This window comes from Artibeus jamaicensis, unplaced genomic scaffold, assembly GCF_021234435.1.
Source record: "Artibeus jamaicensis isolate MK-2021 breed Jamaican fruit bat unplaced genomic scaffold, CSHL_Jam_final scaffold_474, whole genome shotgun sequence".
NCBI lineage: Eukaryota > Metazoa > Chordata > Mammalia > Chiroptera > Phyllostomidae > Artibeus > Artibeus jamaicensis.
Window position 1 is genome coordinate 2,145,158 of NW_026522046.1, and position 15,662 is coordinate 2,160,819.

The 15,662-nt window shown below is 38.1% G+C and overlaps 1 protein-coding gene across 3 annotated transcripts in view; it reads right to left on the reverse strand.

The window, feature by feature from the left end:
* Window positions 1-15,662, reverse strand: part of TPRG1 (tumor protein p63 regulated 1) — a 202,822-nt gene that overhangs the window by 121,232 nt on the left and 65,928 nt on the right. The gene's annotated exons all lie outside the window — the stretch shown is intronic.

Genomic DNA, 15,662 nt, shown 5'->3' on the forward strand with positions numbered 1-15,662 from the left:
GTGTTATATCTATTGTTTGATCCTTACTCGCTAATGATGACTAATGAGCTTTACCTGTATTCCTATACAAAATGAGCCCAATAAAAGCCCACTGAGGAAAGAGGTCTTGGCCCTTCTCCTTTGAGAGATCAGCCACCTTTCTTCCCCAAGCAGATCATGTCTTGGTAGACTTATTCTCATCTGTGGTGGCTGGGGAGTGGGGGTGGGGCCTGCTGGCAGACCCCCCCCCCGATCCTTATTTCTTCCTCAAAAACATAGGTCAAAATGTGTACATTATGCATGGTAAAATATGGTATATTGTAGTTACCTGTTAGCTTGCCTTAACTTTCACATTCTTTTGACTAGCACATAAGATCTGGTGTTAGAGACAGAGTTTTGTTTACTGTGGTATCCTTAGCACCAAGTACAGGACATAGAAAGCATGCATTTTATATATATATGCATATGTGTTTACAAGTGTGTGTGTGTGTATAGTGCTGGGCAAATGGATCGGTAATAAATATCTTCATTCCATGGAATACTCATAACAGAAAATGCAAAGAAGATGTAGCCTAGAGAATCTTTCTCTTCAAAGGTGATGGAACCAGACCAGAGAAGAAAAGATTTAAAACACTTTCTTCTAAACCAGGCTCCAAATTCACCAGTTTCCACAGCTTAACATGAATGGCAATTTAGAAATGCATTTGTTCTATGTTCTCAAGACACCATGATCTTTATCACACAGTTCTTTAGTCATTGCCTTTGACTGGTCCCCGAGAGTAGATTGTGAGCTCTGCATGGGAAGTAACCACGCCCTCATTTGGGCCCTTGAATGCCCACAGAATACTTAACCCTTTGTGAAACAAAGTGAAATCAGTCACAGAGATGCCACAGCAGGTGTCTGCACCACTAGAGACAGGCAGAACAAGGAGAAACTCACTTCTGCCTGACATTACCCTCAGGAGTAAGCGACACATATGAGCACCTTTGAGAGAGAGCACATCTAACAGAGGAGAAAGGCTTATCCTGAAACCAAAGAGAAATATTCAGTACCAGACTCTTAGAAAGCATGAAACAAGACCAGAAGAGGGAACCAACGATTTCAAAAACAGATACTGCCTACTTTTCACCTTACTGGTCACCATGACTGAAGGGCAATTTGTGTTTTCATAATGAAGTAAACATTGAGCTCCTAAAATGATGAATGTTAAACAAGACACCAAATAGGGCAAAATACCTAGATAGGAGAAACTGTTAGGATAATATCATTCCAATGCAAGTTTGACCCATTTCCATTCCACTTAGGCAAGAATGTTAACACCTGGAATTAAGTCTGCTCTACAAGAGGCTAAGAGGATTTAAATAAGTCCAGAGAGTTCTACCCAGGGAGAGAGAAAGGCAAGAGAGCTAGAGCAAAGAAATATTTCTTATGAAAACAATGGAGACCAAAGTATAACTATGGAGAAATAAAAGCAGTTCTTTTTTAAGAATTACATTCACATTCAGCTGAGGTGAATTAAGAAAAGTGGAGAGTTCAGATTACCAAAGAGTGAAAAGCTAATATATTAGCTTATATCAGTTTAACATTAACTGTTAAAAGTTAACATTAGCTTGTTAGATAAGGATAGATGAGGGACAATCGGCCTCTTTTTGTTTTTCAGTAAGGAAATACAATAAGAAAATTAGTGTCTAAGAAAACAGCATATGTGCATATAAGTACATAAATCACACCAGAATATTAAAGTAAGAATAAACACATATTTACTTACGTGTGACTCACTACAATTAGTATTAGAGCAGAGAACAAATTAGCTACAGTAGATAGTAAATACACTAAGAAAAAAATTTTAAATGCTAGCTGTGATATGTGAACATGTTTCTCAATGCTGATTTTCTGGGGGAGGGGTAATGTTTGATTAGTAAATGTACAGCTTCACTCATAAAGCAATCGAGCAAGGAGTAGGAGTATGGGCCAGAGAAAGATCAATCACAACAGTCATCAGGTGTGGTCAGTAATGCCATCTTCATACGCAATATTAAGTGTACATACATATGTTGCAATAATGCATGTCAACTTCTCTATCTGTGAAAATATGCATGTTGGTGCCTGCCCTGCTTAATTCATAAGATTTTGTGAAGATCAGATGAAAAGGTTGTGAAAGTACTTTGTAAATGCTGGAGTGCTTTGATCCTGTATCTTTTGAAGAGCCTTTAGTATATTACCATAGGAGAAGGAGGTGATAAAATACTATTAGAGCAGAGGTTCTTAGTAGTCACTGAAAGATACCAAAAAGAAAGTGCCCCTGACCAAAGCTTTTAGGAAGGCTTCTCAAGTCTTGATGAGGTCAAAACTACTAGGAAGATGTGGGTGGTGATAGTGAGGAGAAGCAGTGTGTCTAGACGAGGGATGTGTCAAATCTTCCTGGGAGGCAATTGTTCCACTTCAGCCAGGGGGCCAGACAAAAACTGAAGTCCACAAGGCCAGAATGTGATGCTGCCCAAGTCACCTACAAACACACTTCCTGTGTCAATTCTTGCCTCTAGAATATCCCTTCAGACTATAAAAGCAGTGAAAGGACATCTGTGGCTTACATAATATGTCCTATTTGTGAATGGAGACATTCAAGTGAATGGGTAAATCTGACCGTTCCTTGGAGCTTCTTTTTTGAGATGTGTCACCAAATGTAGGTTAGCCCACAGCATTATTGTTCAGCAGTATCTCTGCATCAAAGAACTTCAACTGTGACAATCCATGGTATTTAAAGAGATTGCTGAAATGTTGATGTGTCTCCCAAATATATTCCCTGCTAACTATCCTTCCTTCTCAATGTGCTGGGGCCAATCTATACTACCCAGCACTACTCCTAGTTAATGTTATTCCACCTAAATAGACAATGTCAGGCTCCAAATGCCAGTAGTGTTTAACTATGGAGCATCTGTAATTTTCCCACCCAACCACAAACAGTAAATAATTTTTCAATAAAATGCTGCAGAGAGTTACCGAAACCAACTCTCCTGTTGGGAGTGACTGACTGTAGAGACTTCAGTGTAGGAGGGACTGTACTAACACTAGTTCAATATCATATCCAGTATAGGTATCTCACAAATTGCTACTTTGGTTCACTAATAATGTTACCCATCTATAGATTTCAGTTTCATGATAGAGTGGGATTAACCACTACATCATTAGAAGCTGTGTTGGTATATTTTAACGCATGAAATAAAGACCTCATTTAAAATAAGTGATATTGCTAGCTATCGTTTCAATTCATCATCTTCTAGTGGCAATCCAAGTGCGTCTCTTATGCTAATGCCCTTTTAAAAATAGCAATACATACTATTGTGTTGGCCAACAAGTCCATTTAGTTTTTTCCATAAAACAAATGATGCATTTTTTATTTTCACCAATAACTTTATTGATTTGAATATTTTTAGTATTTCAGCTATCTCCCTCTATTGGCTTCTAGTGGGTAGAGGCCAGGGGTGCTGCTAAACATCTTCCAATGCATAAGACAGCCCCACAGCAAATAATTATTTGGCCAAAATGTCAATAGAAGTACCAAGAAACTTCACAAACCACTTTTTGACATGTTCAATCAGTCACAGCACCCTCTCCATACACTGTACAAATCATTTTTTGGGTTTCAGTTGCAGTTTTACCTTTCTTGAAATAATAAAGCGGAATAAGCTGAAAATACTGCATAATTTTCTCCCATATTCAATATTAAAATGGATGCACAAAAATTCACCAATTTTGAAAAGTTTTTTTAAATGTACACTGGTAGATTCAATACAATCTAACAAAATTATTTTGAATGAAGCTAAAGACAACTAAGCACTATGAGAGCCATTGTACAGAAAAAGCGAAATGGACTTTTTGGCCAACCCTATGCTTCTTAAAAGCTGTAGTAAATACGTGTCTTAGAGAGAAAAGTCCAACACAGTTCTAATGAATAGATGCTCTGAGAACAAAGCCCTAGTTAAAGCCAGACTGGACAGAGTGGGTAATTTGATAGACATTCTAGTTTTCCCCTCAAAAGTTCATAGTACATGATGTCCTTACTTTTGATTCACAACTTTGTGAGTGATGTATCAAGATCACTCACCTACAAATCAAAGGCACAAATGTTTGGAGAATTAGGCCAATCCTTCCACAAGGTAATGGACACGGAAAAGTAATGACATGAGTTGATCCATTTTTTGTAATCAGTTCCTGTATCATGAATTACACCAACACAGGAGAGAAACATTGGGAGTCAGAGAAACCTGGACTTTGATCCAGACTCCATGAGTTACCAGCTGCCCAAAGTTGGTAGCTATTTACAAGTCTTTAGCTTCTATTTTCTCAGATATGTAGAAGATCCAGTATTTACTTTGAAGGAAGGCATACAAATTAGAGGAGCTAATGAATCTAAAGGACTATCAAAATACCTACAATGTAGTAGAATTTCAAAACATAATTTTGAAGGTTAGAGAAGAAGAAAAGTTAAAGGAGTCTAATAATCAACTTAATGTGTATTAGAGGAACTTAAATAGTTAGGAATAGAGTAGGATAACTAATGATAATGGGCAAGTCCTTGAAGCAGTAGGAGTCAGGAAACTTAGGTTCAGATGTAAGTCATTTCTTTTCTTTGGGCATTTTTGTTTTGTTTTGTTTTGTTTCGTTTTGTTTTTACATGGTCCAGGAGGTCACTGAACCACTTGATTCCCCAAGTTTCCCTATAGCTCTACCAGTCTAGGACTCCACATGGGCCTGGGTGGAGCCCCTATCCTAAATCAAGATGGAAAGCCAGGAGACCACTTACAAAGCAAGTCAAATACCAAAAACAATGAGCTACAATGTATTCATTTTAATCATTTTTATCCCAATTTAAATAAGTTTTCTAGTCTTTGGTTATATGTACTTGCATATTTAAAAATTACTTCTTTAAGAGCAACAAGGATAATAAATCAATTAGAAGAACAAGGTATTATTAGTTCATCTCTGTTTTTGAATTCAACAAACAAAAAAACAAATGGTAGGAACTTCTCGTTATAAGCTGTTCCCACCAACCAATGAGAGCTGCACTTCAGAGAGGACTGACCAGCCCAGCATGTGGTTTCATCCTGCTAGACCTGGTCCATGCAAAGTAAAATTCCCCCTCCTATGCTAGCCAACACAACATTGTGGATTGTGGCTTCTTCTCCAGCCTCTGAAAGGACCTTGTTGTAGCTTCCCAGATTCCTTCACTCTGTAAAGCTACCATTTAGAGTTCATTTCACCTAGAATGAATAGTTCTGTCATTGTTAATTGACTGTGCAACTATAATTCAAAGATGAATAAAAAAATAGATCTTCTTGGATGGAGTTTAGAGCCTAGTAGAGGGTATAATCACTTAAGCATCAATCCTAAATTAGAGATATTTAAACTTAAAGGTACTTATTGTACCATACTGTGTGTACATAACCATTGTAGAATACAATGCAATGCCTAAAAATCATATTTTTGAAGACAATTAAGTAGCAAATAATGCTAAGTTAAAAAAACAAGATCTGAAGGAACACATACCCGATGGTTTTATTTTCAAAACCTAAAGTACATATAAATAAGCAAATAAAAATACTAGAAATTAACGCGTCAAAGTGTTAAAAGAAGACCTGTAAGTGGAACCTGATCAACAAACCAAACAAGTGAGCAAAATAGAACTAGAGATATGGAAACAAAGAACAAACTGACAGTGACCAGAGGGGAGGGGGAGGGGGATAGTGGAGAAAAGAAGGGGAAGGGTTGTCAAGGAACATATAGGACCCAGGACAAAGACAGTGGGGGGGGGAGGATTGAATGTGGGAGGTAGGGGTGGGTAGGGCAGAGGAGAGTAATGGGGGGATCATGGGGACAACTGTAATTGAACAATAATAAAAAAAACAAAAAGAAAAAAGTTTATCTCTGAGACAGGGAGGTTGTAAAATATGTCAGAAAATAACCCTGTAGACAAATATTAATTAACTTGGAAAAGATATGTTATTATGAAGTAGAAATAATGATTATAAAATACTATATTAAAAGACACCCACATATGCACTAGAAGTACACATACCGAAATGTTATGATTATCTCTGAATGACTGGCTTATGGATGACTTTTACTTTTTTTTGCATGCAAAATTATTTTCCAATGTTTTTTGCATTGAACATATGTTATACTTATGATTGAGGAAAAAATTGTTACAATAATATTTTTTAAAAGAATATCAAGTGAATATCAGTCATAGGCCTAGGGTTATGGGTATAAGAATAAAAATCTAAACACAAGAATAAAAATCTAATACCCAGCACTAGTGAGAAAGAGACAATTGTATAAGAAACTTTATCCAAGGTAATGGCATCACGAGGAGTTTGGAAGGGCTCTATCCTAGTCAGAGATCTCTATACTTGTGCACCATGGAAGTACTTGATTTTCAATTGCACCTAATTGCTCAGTCCTCCCTGCTTAAGGAAGCTTTCCTTAGCCACCAAAACTCACTTGCTCCAGAAGGACCTCCTCAATAAGATGAAGCATTACACCCAACCTGGGTAGGAGCCCTGTCCCTGCAGGGATACTATAAAAAGCCCCAAGTCAGAAACCATCCTCTGTGCTGCTTTGCCTTTCACTCCCACTGCCAAAGCTGAGTGTTCGGAACAGAACAGATGCTTAATAAATGTTTATGATGTATACCACATATGTTACAACAGAAGGACAAGGGGAGGGGAGCAAGGGAACCTGGAGGTAACTAGCCTAGTACTGCCAACCACTGGATATACGGCCTTGATGACAATGGTACAGCAAGGTTTTTGTGACTTGACAATGAGAAAAACCGATAACACAGACAAAGAACTACATTGACAGATGTTCATTTATAGGGATTGATGCTAATGATTATTTGGACACATTTAACTCTGCTAATTAGGTTGTAGGCCATACATAAAAAGCAAAAGAAGGAAAAGAACTCTTCCCTAGCCAGTCAGCCAGTCAGAGAAAGACAAATACCATACGATTTCACTCATAGCAGGAATCTAACAAAGAAATCTGAACTAATAAGGAAAATTAGAGACAGACTTATAGATAGAGAACAGGCTGACAGACCTGGGAGTCAGGGCAGGGGTGATGTGGAGAGATCAAGCAAAAAAAAGAGCATCATGGAAACAAACAACAGTGTGGTAGCCGGAGTGCGGGGTGGAGGCAAAAGAGGTTATAAGGGGGATAACTGGCATTGGAAAAAATACAGTAAAATTGAATAATTTAAAAATTAAATTTAATTTTTAAAAATCTACCATGAAGAGAAAATGAAAGTAAATAATTTTGATGTATATTCTTTCAGACTTCTACTTTTATCAGTAGATAATACCATTTTTCTACTTCAAAAATGGAGTTGTGCTGCAAATATCACTTCCAAAGCTTCTTTTCACACTTACATTGTGGAGGACACTGATACTGATTGGGGGCCTCACTCAGCACTCACAGGGTGCCAAACACTTGGCTGTAACTGCATTGGCTACCTTCAAACTCACCACAGCCCTAGGGTCCAGGTATTATAATTAGTCTTATTTTACAGATTAGGACAGAGAAATTTAGAAAAATTGAAAAATTTGCTCAAGGTCACATAGATTGTAAGCGATAAGAGCTCTGCCTTAATCACAGTTCTCTGGGACCTCAAGCCTGTTTCTGCCACTGCGCTGCATTGCACAGTAAATAATTTCTTACAACAGCATATCACTGGTTGTGTAGGGCTCTGTTACGCACTCACTCATATTTATGTAACTCATCCCTTACCGTTATTCACACCGCTTCCTTTTTACATTGCTTTTATATTGACAATGCACTGAAGATCCTTGTGGGGAAAAGCTTTCATCATCCTTATTTTTTGCCTCATTACAAATTCCTAAACATGCAAATACTGGGTCAAAGAATTTGTAAATGTACAGCTCTTGGTACGGGTGATCAGATTGGTATACACGGTCCTCCCAGAAATGTTGCAGCAATTTAAATCTCAGTAGAAAACAAGGGCCATACATATGTGAAATCTAAAAAGTCAAAACAAACAAAAAAACAAGCTCACAGATACAGAGAACAGAATGGTGGTTGCCAGGGGCAGGGGATGAGGGGTGGACAAATGAATGGAGTCAAAAGGTGCAAATTTCCAGTGACAAAATGAGTCAGTCACGGAATGGAATTTACAGCATGATGATCATAGTTAATAATACTGTATTGCATATTTAAAACTTGGTAAGAGAGTAGCTCCTAAAAGTTCTTATTGCACAAAAAAAGTAAAATTTGTACTTACACATAAAGGGAGGGTATCTACTAGACTTATTGTGGTGTACTGTCGTGATTATTTTACAGTATAAACAAATATCAAATCATTATATCATGCACCCCCCTAAATATGCCCACTGTTTTATTTTCTGCAGTTTAGTTACCATAGTCAACCACAATCCAAAAATAGAAATAGAAAATTGCAGGAATAAACACTGTATAAATTTTAAATTACATGCATTCTGAGCAGTGTGGTGAAATATTGTGCTGTCCTGCTCAGTCCTGCCCAGGTCCTGAATCATCCCTTCGTGCATGGATTACTCAATAATAGCCCCAAAGCCATTCACAGGACATTTATTACAGAATATTGTATAAATGTTTTATTTTATTATCAGTTATTATTGTTAATATTATCCTTAAGCTCTTACTGTGCCTAATTTATAAATCAAACTTTATAGATTTGTATATTTAGGAAAAACATAATATAGATAGATAGATAGATAGATAGATAGATAGATAGATAGATAGATAGATAATCAGATATCCCCTGGGTGCCTGGGAGTCTTAGAATGCTTTCCCCCTAGATAAGGAGACAATACAGTATGCCAATTATTCCTCAATTGAAAAAATAAAAAACATATAAAACTCTTTTTCCTTCAGGTCAGGAGAGGGGTTTATAACTTTAAAACATTACAGTTAATGGTTTAAATGAGTGCAATACTTGTTTTTGTTTGTAACATTTTAGTTGTGAGATTGAAAGGTTAGGGTGTGTATGTATGTTTGACAATTTATTAGTTTCATGTTCTTTGTCTTACAGACTCATGAGCTCTTCATTTATTAAACACATCAAAAATTTAATCAATGTTTATAATATCAATAGCCATTAATGATTATACTGATATTACTGAAGATTGCTTATAGAATGAGTAATGACGGTATGAAATTTTCAAAATGGACACACCCATTACACAAGCTTACATACCCCTGACTGTGGAGCACAATGAACCATACCAACTGGCTCCTACAGTTGTACATATTATTTGCCTATTTCATTAATCCTGCATCTAAGACTACCTTGAACTTGGTACTCCAGTTTTGTTCCTGTGGGGCAGATTAACTTTCCATTTTACAAAATGAAAGTGCTCAATTTAACTCATTAATTTATACACATTTGGGGGAAATCTCTGTGCCAAGTGTTGTGCTAGGGGAAAGAGAGGTGGAGAGTAGATGAAAACAAACAAATATAATCTCTTCCCTTAAGAAGTACATTGTCTGTGAAGGAATCAGTTCCGCAAATAAGTAATTACAAGAAGGCAGGAGAAAACCCAGATAGGAATCTGTACAAAGTGAAATAGGAGCATTATAATGGCACTGTAGGGTCACACTGAGCTATCTAGATACAGAGGCATCTAAAAACTCTGCCCCAAACCAAACACTAAAAGACACAATATGACCCACTGTTGAAGATGATGGTTATATTGATATTTTACTTGAGGAGTTGCCGTTTGATAGTGGCAATGATGGGAAAGAACAGCTGCCACTTTGTGGGGGGTGACAAATCTTGTGCAAACAATTTATTCTGAAGATATTGTCCAGGGATAAATCAAATAATATGTATTTCAATGTACCCCTCCTTAAAAAATCACAAAGCCCCAGTTGAGAACAAAGTAGGTTTGAAAAACCAAGAGATGTAGGTTTGGAGCTCCAAGTAAACAGAAAGAGCTTGAACAGAAAGAAGCAGGCAGCAGTAAGGATAGACACAATTGCACCACTAGAGGAAGAGATTAATGTGAAACTCAGTCTGAAATTACAGGCATAACAAATTGCATTCCCATCCTCCAGCATGCGGAGGTTCAGCCTAAATGCCTGTGTTGAGCATACTTGGAAGACTCTTTTCAAATACTACGAATTTTCACTGATACAAAACACTGAGTTCTAATTTCCTCCCAGGGCCCCAGACACTCTTTTTTAAAAAAATTTTTTAAATATATTTTATTAATTATGCCATTACAGTTGTTCTATTTCCCCTTTCATTCCCCTTCACCCTGCACACCCCTTCCCCACCATTCTCCCCCTTTAGTTTATGACCACGTGTCTCAAGTTCTTTAGATTCTATATTTCCCCTACTATTCTTGGCCCTCCCCCCTATCTATTTTCTACCTACCATCTACGCTACTTATTTTCTGTACCTTCTCCCCCATTCTCCTTCTCCCACTCCCCTGTAGCTAACTCTCCATGTGATCTTCATTGCTAGCACTTGTGGCTCAGGAGACATTGCTGGGAACTGGGAATCTTCTGGGGTTTACGGAAGTTCCTTCAACAATGACCCAGTGAAAGTTTTATAGAGCTTTATAGAGTTCTAAAGCTGTAAAACTCATCTGTCTAGTACAAGCAGTGGCAGCGAAGAGAGAAATGAACTTGACATTTAAAACCCAGGTTTGAGTTGCATCTGTTATTTATATGTTCTGTTGTTTTGGGAAGATAACTTCAAATTTTTGAGCCTTATTTTCATTCCCTGACCAAAAAAAAAAAAAAAAAAGACCATAACCCCAGACCAGAACAACTTGAGTGATAGAAAGATAAATAAAATGCTCCTCTATGTGAGTCAATCGAGTTACAGTTTCTACAAAAGTATATTTCTATCATTTTTTTTCTTCCGGCTTGTGCCCATCTCTCTAGGTCCCTTCACAAATAAGGTCCTTAGAAAGAATATGTACCGTTGCTGGTTCCAGTCCTCTTCTCTGGTTCTCACTCAAACCCACACCAGCCATTTGCGGTGTGTCCTGATCTCTGACAACATGCCATTCTATGTCGGGTAGCACCTGGGCTGTCTGACCACCCTCTCCTCCCTGGAAGATTTCTTCACTTTGCTACCGGGACGCACCATGCTCAACTGGAGTTCACCTACCACTCTGACTCTCCTCCTCCATCTCCTTTTCTGGTTCCTGTGGAACCAGGGGGAGTTAGAAGGGCTGTGGAAGGGGTAGGTACAGCCTGATAAAGGGGTGCGTTGTTTATAAAAAAAGTGAATGGAAAATGCTTTTCACTGTACCATGTACAACGATTGCTGAGGATTTTAAGCAATCTCAGTGATAAAAGCCTCCTCTCTGCTGACACTGACCAACCCCACTCTGTCCTATCCCCTCTGGTACACTATTAACTAGATTCTCCTCATCTCCCTAACTCAACACCTTATAGCACCTCAAGTCAGCCCTTAAACCACTTATCTTTTCTGTCTATCATAACTCCTTTTTTCCAAAAAAACAACAGATTTTTATTTATTTTTAAAGACTTTTCATTTATTTATCTTTAGAGGGGGAAGGGAAGGAGATAGGGAGAGAAATATCAATGTATGGTTGCCTCTCGTGTATCCCCTGCTGGGAACTGGCCTGCAACCCAGTCATGTGCCCTGACTGGGAATTGAACTGCGATACTCTGGTTTGCAGGCCCGCGCTCAATCCACTGAGTTACACCAGCCAGGGATTTATCATAACTCCTTTGATGATCTAATTTAATTTCATTGCTGTAAATACCAGGTCTATTGATGACTCCCACTTTTTCTCTTCAGCTCAGATAGCCTCACTGAACCCCGTTTTCACGTGCTGACTCACTACTGGACATCTGCAACTTAACCTGTCACACAGTCAGCTCCTGCTGTTCCTGCAAAACTGGTTTCTCTCGTGCTCTTCTCCATTTCAGATAAACCCCACTCCTTTCTACTAGCTGCTCAGAAAAAAATCTTGGAATCATCCTTGGCTGCTTCCTGTCTTCCCCGTTCGCTTAATCATTAACCACAGCTCCAGTCCTGTCATCACCCCCACCACTGCCTGCTTGTCCAAGCGTCCACATCACTCATCTGGTCAACAGCACTCCCTACTGAGTCTCCCTTCCTCTGCCTGCCCTTTCTCCACACCACTCTCATCTATTCTCAACTCACAAACAGGATCCCATTGAAATATAAATCAGACCACCCCATTTTTTAAATGGCTCTTGTTTTACTGAAGGTGAAAGTCAAAGTTTTTACTGTGTCTTGCAGAGTCCTTCATCATTGCTGCCCCCACCCTCTTCATCATCACTTTTCTAACTTCATTTTCAAAGGTTTCCCCACTCAATTCAAACTAAGCCTTATGCTTGAAGGTGCCAAGAAGCCATGTTCCGAACCTGAGCCACCTCTGCAGTAGCTGTTGCAGCTGCCTAGAATACTGTTTCTCCAGTTATTTACATGGCTCACCCCTGGGTACCACTAGGATTTTTACTCAAACAATAATTTATTCCTCTCTAAGCACCCTGTCTAAAATTTCAACTTTCCAAGACTTCCTATCCCCTTTCCTGTTCTATTTTTCTCTATATCTCATATCTTACATTTTTTACTAATTAGTTTTGTTTACCTCCCATCTGTCTCATTAAAAATGTAAACTGCTTGAGGGCAGAAATTATTTCTTTTTGTTCAAAGCTGTTGTTTTTCCAAACTTCAGAACACATTTAATGAATAGTTGTGAATGAATGAGACTTGAAAAGATATGTGTATTGAATAGATGTAAAGGATTTTTCAATGAAGGAATCTTGTTCACACTCCTCATTTTACTCTGTGGTATATCAGCACCAATACATACATCCCTTGAGATATGGGTACAATTCCAAACCAATGTCACACACAACTTTGTGCATGAAGATGAGAAAAGGTGGTTAGTTACAAATACCTTGGGGTATGTGTATAAACATTCTCTGTGTGTGTGTGCGCGTGTGTGTGCCTGGTGCAGCCCTTCAGTAGGCCAAACATTCCTTTCAACCCATGAGGAATTCTGTAAATGACAGTGGAGCATTCACATACTCGTGGAATTCTCCAGCATGTTTACTGTGGAAAAGTCTAGGGCCAGAACATTCAAGGACCCTCTGTACCTATTAGGTAAGGGGTGACTGCTTCCCAGGACAAAGGAAAAAGATTATCAACTGAACAAAACCCTCTACATCCCACAAGTTAAGAATTTATACAACATCACATTTCTAACCCCCAAAATAGGCATTATCTTTAAAAAGTACACAACCATATTTTACCCAAAATATTTCCTATATTTGCTCAATGTATTTTTAAATTTTTTTATCTATCTTTCTAATTTAATTGTTTTTACCAACTTATTGTTCTCCCTAAGCATCTGATATTGTCCACTATGTTTAGAAGTGGTCAATATCTGTTTTCTTCCCTCTTAATTCTTCTGAAACACTTAAAGCCAAACTAAGTGAATACTATACAGATTTTCTGTCACTACCAAATTATGGGCTCAGATAGTCATGAACTTGGATGAAACCTTTGGTCAATACTTGTAATGCTTTCAAGCTCACAATGCTATGCCTGATCAGTCAACACCCAGGATCTACTGCTGACCAAATTGCCAGCTCATTCCCCTCTCAGTCCCACTGGCCCAATAGACAGAGAATTCTTTCCATCCCTCAAGTGCACATCAGATAGTACTGACTTTTGAGTTTGCTTAAATCCTCTGTTCCTGGAAACTCATCTCCTCTCTACCCATTCAAAGCCCAGGTCAAATGCCATTTCCTTTTTATAGGCATCTCTGATGACAACTGACTTAGTTGCCATGAATATATCCTCAGTAAAACCAACAATACTTGATTTCTTAAAAGAATAATAATTCTTTCTTGAAATAATAGTTTTTTCTTGCAGGATTTATCATATTTTGTCCTGTGTTATAGTTATTTGTATATATATTTTCAGTACTAGTAAGCCCCTCTGGGGAAGGCTCATTGCTTTTCATTCTTAAATCCCCAGGCTTAGGGCAGTGTGCACCATAGGTGATCAAGGGGTGATTTTTTTGTTAGTGAACAAATTGCAGAAAACACATTATTTGGCTAGTATTCAGGATTTGAGCAATTTGTTCTGAATTCAGGACATTGTGATGCTATCCATGTGTTATCATGCATCACAATTTCTTATTTTATGTCATTGATCTTTAGTAAAAAGTGCTACCTCGTTCTTTCCAAGTTCCCTTTCTTTTTTCTTGGTAGGCATCTAGAGATTATGCTGAAGCTGTATCAGCTTAATTAATACTTTACCTTTAAGTCACTGAGACTTAGTACCTGGCTTAATATCCTGAATAGGTATCAAGGCCAATGGCATATCATCATTTCTCCTCTTACCCCTTGAATAATGAGAGGTTTAGGCCAAAGAATTAATTTCATCTCCTCCTGGATTCCCATGATGTATGACCTGGTGCAGCATTATATAGACCTAGGTTTCCCTTGTAAGAGAATGGTTTGAACACTTAAAAGATCAGAAGCGATCAGTATTGACAAACTCAAATACCTGGTGGTTTAAATCTGGTCGCATGGGGACTGTGGAAAATTGGGGAATACTTGCTCCATCTAAAGGGAGCACATGCTGCCCAGATCTAGCCAATATGCTTTTTATGTGGGAATGTGGATTCACTATTGCCAGAGCTCATCTTCCTTAAAGGTGCGATAATTAATTTTTATAAGAAATTTCCCGGATGTTAAATATTTGCAAGTAGCTCAATTTTGTTTACCACTGCAGCACAAACAAAACACATTTGTATACTGGACTCACCTGTGGATGTTAGTCTGCCGCCCCTGGATTAAAGAAACTCTCAAGGTCAACCCTGCCATTAGATCCCACAACTCTGAATAAAAGACCAACTAGCATTACAACTTGTAAAGTAAATAAAACCTCTTTAGAAGGATCTTAGAAGATACAAGAAAAGATCCATATTGGTTGAATAAATGAAGACTCATCTGCTTGCTTATCTCCCAACACTGTTCTTAAGGAGCAGTTCCAAAATTTGACTGAAACAAATATTCCACAAGAACCAAGTTAATAAGAAAAGATGCCTTTATGGATACCTCCCCGTCTCTGCAGGGTATGATGCTAAAATGCTTAGCATTCCGCTAGATCCTGAGGACATGTCAAAGTGCCCTAAAACTTCTAATTAAAAGGAATCTTGAAGGCTATTGGGTACAATCCCTAAAATGACACAGCTACTGCTTCTGTTTAAGGACGCCCACACCACTCACTCAGTGTCGTGGACAGTAAGGGAATCGGAGACCTGCATTTGACTTACAGCTCTAATGACCACTGGCTGGCGGCCTTGTGCACATTATGTCATCTTTCTGGGCTTCAGTTACCTGATTTTGAATAAGATAATTGAGTATGTCATTTCTTCGAGATCATTACAGCTAGACAGACACTAAGAATAGTACACAGAAGTCTGCCAGAGATTATGTAGCATTTCAACCCATGGGATAAATATTAGCACTGTCATAACAAACTCAAACACAAACACTTATACACACACATGGAGAGAAAATATTTCCTCCCACAACTAAAAATGATACAACCTTTTTGAGCATGAAGGAAAAATGTTGCTAAAATTAGCATCTT